The sequence below is a fragment of the Schistocerca cancellata genome, chromosome 4 (genome assembly GCF_023864275.1).
Source record: "Schistocerca cancellata isolate TAMUIC-IGC-003103 chromosome 4, iqSchCanc2.1, whole genome shotgun sequence".
Classification (NCBI taxonomy): Eukaryota; Metazoa; Arthropoda; class Insecta; order Orthoptera; family Acrididae; genus Schistocerca; species Schistocerca cancellata.
The window spans coordinates 156,534,911-156,544,303 of NC_064629.1; positions in this window are offsets into that span (position 1 = coordinate 156,534,911).

A 9,393-nucleotide genomic window follows, 5' to 3' on the forward strand; every position below is an offset into this window, starting at 1 on the left:
CCTTATTTGCGTTTTTCCCTTATTTGCGTTTTTCCCATATTTGCGTTTTTCGCATATTTGCGTTTTTCCCATATTTGCGTTTTTCCCATATTTGCGTTTTTCCCATATTTGCGTTTTTCCCATATTATCGTTTTTCCCATATTTGCGTTTCTCATATATTTCGTGAACCTTTGACTATTCAGACTATGTCCTACCAACAGATTCTTTCCTCTTGTTAAGTTGTACCACAAGTTTATCTTCTCACATATTTGCATTTTTCCCATATTTGCGTATTTCCCATATTTGCGTTTTTTCCATACTTGCGTTTTTCAAATATTTGCGTTTTTCCCATATTTGCGTTTTTCCCATATTTGCGTTTTTCCCATATTTGCGATTTTCCCATATTTGCGATTTTCCCATATTTGCGATTTTCCCATATTTGTGTTTTTGCCATAGTTGCGTTTTTGCGATATTTGCGTTTTTGCCATATTTGCGTTTTTGCCATATTTGCGTTTTTGGCATATTTGCGTTTTTGCCATATTAGTTTTTTGCCATATTTGCGTTTTTGCCATATTTGCGTTTTTGCCATTTTTACGTTTTTGCCATATTTTCATTTTTGCCATATTTGCATTTTTGCCATATTTCCATTTTTGTCATATTTGCGTTTTTGCCGTATTTACATTTTTGCCATATTTACATTTTTGCCATATTTCCATTGTTGCCATAATTGCGTTTTTGCCGAATTTGCGTTTTTGCCATATTTGCGTTTTTGCTATATTTGCGTTTTTGTTATATTTGCAGCCCGCATCTCGTGGTGGTGCGGTAGCGTTCTCGCTTCCCATGCCCGGGTTCCCGGGTTCGATTCCCGGCGGGTTCAGGGATTTTCTCTGCCTCGTGATGCCTGGATTTTGTGTGCTGTCCTTAGGTTAGTTAGGTTTAAGTATTTCGAAGTTCTAGGGGACTTATGACCACAGCAGTTGAGTCCCATAGTGCTCAGAGCCATTTGAAACATATTTGCATTTTTCCCATATTTACGTTTTTCCCATACATGCGTTTTTCCAATATTTGCGGTTTTGCCATATTTAATCCCATATAGGCGTTTCTCCCATATTTACGATTTGTCATATTTGCGATTTATCATATTTGCGATTTGCCATATTTGCGTTTTTGCCATATTTGCGTTTTTGCCATCTACATCTACATCTATACTCCGCGAGCCACCTTACGGTGTGTGGCGGAGTGTACTTATTGTACCACTATCTGATCCCCCCTTCCCTGTTCCATTCACGAACTGTGCGTGGGAAGAACGACTGCTTGTAAGTCTCCGTATTTGCTCTAATTTCTCGGATCTTTTCGTTGTGATCATTACGCGAGATATATGTGGGCGGTAGTAATATGTTGCCCATCTCTTCCCGGAATGTGCTCTCTCGTAATTTCGATAATAAACCTCTCCGTATTGCGTAACGCCTTTCTCGAAGTGTCCGCCACTGGAGCTTGTTCAGCATCTCCGTAACGCTCTCGCGCTGACTAAATGTCCCCATGACGAATCGCGCTGCTTTTTGCTGGATCATGTCTATCTCTTCTATTAATCCAACCTGGTAAGGGTCCCATACTGATGAGCAATACTCAAGAATCGGAAGAACAAGTGTTTTGTAAGCTACTTCTTTCGTCGATGAGTCACATTTTCTTAGAATTCTTCCTATGAATCTCAACCTGGCGCCTGCTTTTCCCACTATTTGTTTTATGTGATAATTCCACTTCAGATCGCTCCGGATAGTAACTCCTAAGTATTTTACGGTCGTTACCACTTCCAATGATTTACCACCTATGGCATAATCGTACTGGAATGGATTTCTGCCCCTATGTATGCGCATTATATTACATTTATCTACGTTTAGAGAAAGCTGCCAGCTGTCGCACCATGCATTAATCCTCTGCAGGTCTTCCTGGAGCCATATTTGCGTTTATGCCATATTTGCGTGTTTGCCATATTAGCGTTTCTCCCATATTTGCGTGTTTGCCATATTTGCGTTTCTCCCATTTTTGCGTTTCTTCCATATCCGCGTTTCTGCCATAATCGCATCTTTGCTATATTTTCGTTTTTCCCATATTTCCATTTTTGCCATATTTCCGTTTTTGCCATATTTTCGTTTTTGCCATATTTTCGTTTTTGCCATATTTCCGTTTTTGCCATATTTCCGTTTTTGCCATATTTCCGTTTTTGCCATATTTCCGTTTTTGCCATATTTGCGTTTTTGCCATATTTGCGTTTCTCCCATATTTGCGTGTTTGCCATATTTGCGTTTCTCCCATTTTTGCGTTTCTTCCATATTCGCGTTTCTGCCATAATCGCATCTTTGCTATATTTTCGTTTTTCCCATATTTCCATTTTTGCCATATTTCCGTTTTTGCCATATTTTCGTTTTTGCCATATTTTCGTTTTTGCCATATTTCCGTTTTTGCCATATTTCCGTTTTTGCCATATTTGCGTTTTTGCCATATTTGCGTTTTTCCCATATTTTCGATTTTCCCATATTTGCATTTTTACCAAATTTGAGTTTATCCCATATTTGCGTTTTTCCCAAATTTGCGTCTTTCCCAAATTTGCGTCTTTCCCAAATTTGCGTCTTTCCCAAATTTGCGTCTTTCCCATATTTGCGTCTTTCCCATATTTGCGTCTTTACCAAATTTGAGTTTATCCCATATTTGCGTTTTTCCCAAATTTGCGTTTTTCCCATATTTGCGTTTTTCCCATATTTGCGTTCTTCCCATATTAGCGTCTTTGCCATATTTGAGTATTTGCCATATTTTCGTCTTTCCATATTTGCGTCATTCCCATATTTGCGTTCTTCCCGTATTTACGTTCTTCCCATATTTGCGTTCTCCCCATATTTGTGTTCTTCCCATATTTGCGTTCTACCCATATTTGCGTTTTTCCCATATTTGCGTTTTCCCATATTTGCTTCTTTCCCATATTTGCGTTTTTCCCATATTTGCGTTTTTGCCATATTTGCGTTTTTCCCATATTTGCGTTTTTCCGATATTTGCATTTTTCCAATATGTGCGTTTTTCCAATATGTGCGTTTTTCCCATATTTGTGTTTTTCCCAAATTTTCGTTTTTCCCAAATTTTCGTTTTTCCCAAATTTTCGTTTTTCCCAAATTTGCGTTTTTCCCAAATTTGCGTTTTTCCCATATTTGCGTTTTTCCCATATTTGCGTTTTTACCATATTTGCGTCTTTCCCATATTTGCGTCTTTCCCATATTTGCGTTCTTCCCATATTTGCGTTTCTCATATATTTCGTGAACCTTTGGCTGTTCAAACTAAGTCCTACCAACCGATTCTTTCAACTTGTCAAGGTGTACCACAAGTTTATCCTCTCCCCTATTTGCATTTTTCCCATATTTGCGTTTTTCCCATATTTGCGTTTTTCCCATATTTGCGTTTATCCCATATTTGCGTTTATCCCATATTTGCGTTTTTCCCATATTTGCGTTTTTCCCATATTTGCGTTTTTTACGTATTTGCGTTTTTGCCATATTTGCGTTTTTCCCATAGTTGCGTTTTTGCCATAGTTGCGTTTTTGCCATATTTGCGTTTTTGCCATATTTGCGTTTTTCCTATTTTTGCGTTTTTCCCATATTTGCGTTTTGCCATATTTACTTTTTTGCTATATTTGCGTTTTTGCCATATTTGCGTTTTTGCCATTTTTGCGTTTTTGCCATATATGCGTTTTTCCCATATTTGCGTTTTTCCCATATTTGCATTTTTCCAATATGTGCGTTTTTCCAATATGTGCGTTTTTCCCATATTTGTGTTTTTCCCAAATTTTCGTTTTTCCCAAATTTTCGTTTTTCCCAAATTTTCGTTTTTCCCAAATTTGCGTTTTTCCCTTATTTGCGTTTTTCCCATATTTGCGTTTTTCCCATATTTGCGTTTTTCCCATATTTGCGTTTTTCCCATATTTGCGTTTTTCCCATATTTGCGTTTTTCCCATATTTGCGTTTTTCCCATATTATCGTTTTTCCCATATTTGCGTTTCTCATATATTTCGTGAACCTTTGACTATTCAGACTATGTCCTACCAACAGATTCTTTCCTCTTGTTAAGTTGTACCACAAGTTTATCTTCTCACATATTTGCATTTTTCCCATATTTGCGTATTTCCCATATTTGCGTTTTTTCCATACTTGCGTTTTTCAAATATTTGCGTTTTTCCCATATTTGCGTTTTTCCCATATTTGCGTTTTTCCCATATTTGCGATTTTCCCATATTTGCGATTTTCCCATATTTGCGATTTTCCCATATTTGTGTTTTTGCCATAGTTGCGTTTTTGCGATATTTGCGTTTTTGCCATATTTGCGTTTTTGCCATATTTGCGTTTTTGGCATATTTGCGTTTTTGCCATATTAGTTTTTTTGCCATATTTGCGTTTTTGCCATATTTGCGTTTTTGCCATTTTTACGTTTTTGCCATATTTTCATTTTTGCCATATTTGCATTTTTGCCATATTTCCATTTTTGTCATATTTGCGTTTTTGCCGTATTTACATTTTTGCCATATTTCCATTGTTGCCATAATTGCGTTTTTGCCGAATTTGCGTTTTTGCCATATTTGCGTTTTTGCTATATTTGCGTTTTTGTTATATTTGCAGCCCGCATCTCGTGGTGGTGCGGTAGCGTTCTCGCTTCCCATGCCCGGGTTCCCGGGTTCGATTCCCGGCGGGGTCAGGGATTTTCTCTGCCTCGTGATGCCTGGGTGTTGTGTGCTGTCCTTAGGTTAGTTAGGTTTAAGTATTTCGAAGTTCTAGGGGACTTATGACCACAGCAGTTGAGTCCCATAGTGCTCAGAGCCATTTGAAACATATTTGCATTTTTCCCATATTTACGTTTTTCCCATACATGCGTTTTTCCAATATTTGCGGTTTTGCCATATTTAATCCCATATAGGCGTTTCTCCCATATTTACGATTTGTCATATTTGCGATTTATCATATTTGCGATTTGCCATATTTGCGTTTTTGCCATATTTGCGTTTTTGCCATCTACATCTACATCTATACTCCGCGAGCCACCTTACGGTGTGTGGCGGAGTGTACTTATTGTACCACTATCTGATCCCCCCTTCCCTGTTCCATTCACGAACTGTGCGTGGGAAGAACGACTGCTTGTAAGTCTCCGTATTTGCTCTAATTTCTCGGATCTTTTCGTTGTGATCATTACGCGAGATATATGTGGGCGGTAGTAATATGTTGCCCATCTCTTCCCGGAATGTGCTCTCTCGTAATTTCGATAATAAACCTCTCCGTATTGCGTAACGCCTTTCTCGAAGTGTCCGCCACTGGAGCTTGTTCAGCATCTCCGTAACGCTCTCGCGCTGACTAAATGTCCCCATGACGAATCGCGCTGCTTTTTGCTGGATCATGTCTATCTCTTCTATTAATCCAACCTGGTAAGGGTCCCATACTGATGAGCAATACTCAAGAATCGGAAGAACAAGTGTTTTGTAAGCTACTTCTTTCGTCGATGAGTCACATTTTCTTAGAATTCTTCCAATGAATCTCAACCTGGCGCCTGCTTTTCCCACTATTTGTTTTATGTGATAATTCCACTTCAGATCGCTCCGGATAGTAACTCCTAAGTATTTTACGGTCGTTACCACTTCCAATGATTTACCACCTATGGCATAATCGTACTGGAATGGATTTCTGCCCCTATGTATGCGCATTATATTACATTTATCTACGTTTAGAGAAAGCTGCCAGCTGTCGCACCATGCATTAATCCTCTGCAGGTCTTCCTGGAGCCATATTTGCGTTTATGCCATATTTGCGTGTTTGCCATATTAGCGTTTCTCCCATATTTGCGTGTTTGCCATATTTGCGTTTCTCCCATTTTTGCGTTTCTTCCATATCCGCGTTTCTGCCATAATCGCATCTTTGCTATATTTTCGTTTTTCCCATATTTCCATTTTTGCCATATTTCCGTTTTTGCCATATTTTCGTTTTTGCCATATTTTCGTTTTTGCCATATTTCCGTTTTTGCCATATTTCCGTTTTTGCCATATTTCCGTTTTTGCCATATTTCCGTTTTTGCCATATTTGCGTTTTTGCCATATTTGCGTTTCTCCCATATTTGCGTGTTTGCCATATTTGCGTTTCTCCCATTTTTGCGTTTCTTCCATATTCGCGTTTCTGCCATAATCGCATCTTTGCTATATTTTCGTTTTTCCCATATTTCCATTTTTGCCATATTTCCGTTTTTGCCACATTTTCGTTTTTGCCATATTTTCGTTTTTGCCATATTTCCGTTTTTGCCATATTTCCGTTTTTGCCATATTTGCGTTTTTGCCATATTTGCGTTTTTCCCATATTTTCGATTTTCCCATATTTGCATTTTTACCAAATTTGAGTTTATCCCATATTTGCGTTTTTCCCAAATTTGCGTCTTTCCCAAATTTGCGTCTTTCCCAAATTTGCGTCTTTCCCAAATTTGCGTCTTTCCCATATTTGCGTCTTTCCCATATTTGCGTCTTTACCAAATTTGAGTTTATCCCATATTTGCGTTTTTCCCAAATTTGCGTTTTTCCCATATTTGCGTTTTTCCCATATTTGCGTTCTTCCCATATTAGCGTCTTTGCCATATTTGAGTATTTGCCATATTTTCGTCTTTCCATATTTGCGTCATTCCCATATTTGCGTTCTTCCCGTATTTACGTTCTTCCCATATTTGCGTTCTCCCCATATTTGTGTTCTTCCCATATTTGCGTTCTACCCATATTTGCGTTTTTCCCATATTTGCTTCTTTCCCATATTTGCGTTTTTCCCATATTTGCGTTTTTGCCATATTTGCGTTTTTCCCATATTTGCGTTTTTCCCATATTTGCGTTTTTCCCATATTTGCGTTAATCCCATATTTGCGTTTTTCCCATATTTGCGTTTTTCCCATATTTGCGTTTTTTACGTATTTGCGTTTTTGCCATATTTGCGTTTTTCCCATAGTTGCGTTTTTGCCATAGTTGCGTTTTTGCCATAGTTGCGTTTTTGCCATATTTCCGTTTTTGCCATATTTCCGTGTTTGCCATATTTCCGTTTTTGCCATATTTCCGTTTTTGCCATATTTGCGTTTTTGCCATATTTGCGTTTCTCCCATATTTGCGTGTTTGCCATATTTGCGTTTCTCCCATTTTTGCGTTTCTTCCATATTCGCGTTTCTGCCATAATCGCATCTTTGCTATATTTTCGTATTTCCCATATTTCCATTTTTGCCATATTTCCGTTTTTGCCATATTTTCGTTTTTGCCATATTTTCGTTTTTGCCATATTTCCGTTTTTGCCATATTTCCGTTTTTGCCATATTTCCGTTTTTGCCATATTTGCGTTTTTGCCATATTTGCGTTTTTGCCATATTTGCGTTTTTCCCATATTTTCGATTTTCCCATATTTGCATTTTTACCAAATTTGAGTTTATCCCATATTTGCGTTTTTCCCAAATTAGCGTCTTTCCCAAATTTGCGTCTTTCCCAAATTTGCGTCTTTCCCAAATTTGCGTCTTTCCCATATTTGCGTCTTTCCCATATTTGCGTCTTTACCAAATTTGAGTTTATCCCATATTTGCGTTTTTCCCAAATTTGCGTTTTTCCCATATTTGCGTTTTTGCCATATTTGCGTTCTTCCCATATTAGCGTCTTTGCCATATTTGAGTATTTGCCATATTTTCGTCTTTCCATATTTGCGTCATTCCCATATTTGCGTTCTTCCCGTATTTACGTTCTTCCCATATTTGCGTTCTCCCCATATTTGTGTTCTTCCCATATTTGCGTTCTACCCATATTTGCGTTTTTCCCATATTTGCGTTTTCCCATATTTGCTTCTTTCCCATATTTGCGTTTTTCCCATATTTGCGTTTTTCCCATATTTGCGTTTTCCCATATTTGCTTCTTTCCCATATTTGCGTTTTTCCCATATTTGCGTTTTTGCCATATTTGCGTTTTTCCCATATTTGCGTTTTTCCCATATTTGCATTTTTCCAATATGTGCGTTATTCCAATATGTGCGTTTTTCCCATATTTGTGTTTTTCCCAAATTTTCGTTTTTCCCAAATTTTCGTTTTTCCCAAATTTTCGTTTTTCCCAAATTTGCGTTTTTCCCAAATTTGCGTTTTTCCCATATTTGCGTTTTTACCATATTTGCGTTTTTACCATATTTGCGTCTTTCCCATATTTGCGTTCTTCCCATATTTGCGTTTCTCATATATTTCGTGAACCTTTGGCTGTTCAAACTATGTCCTACCAACCGATTCTTTCAACTTGTCAAGGTGTACCACAAGTTTATCCTCTCCCCTATTTGCATTTTTCCCATATTTGCGTTTTTCCAATATTTGCGTTTTTCCCATATTTGCGTTTATCCCATATTTGCGTTTTTCCCATATTTGCGTTTTTCCCATATTTGCGTTAATCCCATATTTGCGTTTTTCCCATATTTGCGTTTTTCCCATATTTGCGTTTTTTACGTATTTGCGTTTTTGCCATATTTGCGTTTTTCCCATAGTTGCGTTTTTGCCATAGTTGCGTTTTTGCCATATTTGCGTTTTTGCCATATTTGCGTTTTTCCTATTTTTGCGATTTTCCCATATTTGCGTTTTGCCATATTTACTTTTTTGCTATATTTGCGTTTTTGCCATATTTGCGTTTTTGCCATTTTTGCGTTTTTGCCATATATGCGTTTTTCCATATTTGCGTTTTTACCATATTTGCGTTAATCCCATATTTGCGTTTTTCCCATATTTGCGTTTTTCCCATATTTGCGTTTTTTACGTATTTGCGTTTTTGCCATATTTGCGTTTTTCCCATAGTTGCGTTTTTGCCATAGTTGCGTTTTTGCCATATTTGCGTTTTTGCCATATTTGCGTTTTTCCTATTTTTGCGATTTTCCCATATTTGCGTTTTGCCATATTTACTTTTTTGCTATATTTGCGTTTTTGCCATATTTGCGTTTTTGCCATATATGCGTTTTTCCATATTTGCGTTTTTACCATATTTGCGTTTTTCCCATATTTGCGTTTTTCAAATATTTGCGTTTTTCAGATATTTGCGTTTTTCCCATATTTCCGTTTTTCCCATATTTGCGTTTTTCCCATATTTGCGATTTTCCCCTATTTGCGATTTTCCCATATTTGCGATTTTCCCATATTTGCGTTTTTGCCATAGTTGCGTTTTTACCATATTTGCGTTTTTGGCATATTTGCGTTTTTGCCATATTTGCGTTTTTGCCATATTTGCGTTTTTGCCATATTTGCGTTTTGCCATATTTGCGTTTTTGCCATATTTGCTTTTTTGCCATATTTGCTTCCTTGCAATATTTGCTTTTTTGCCATATTTGCTTTCTTGCCATATTTGCTTTTTTGCCATATTTC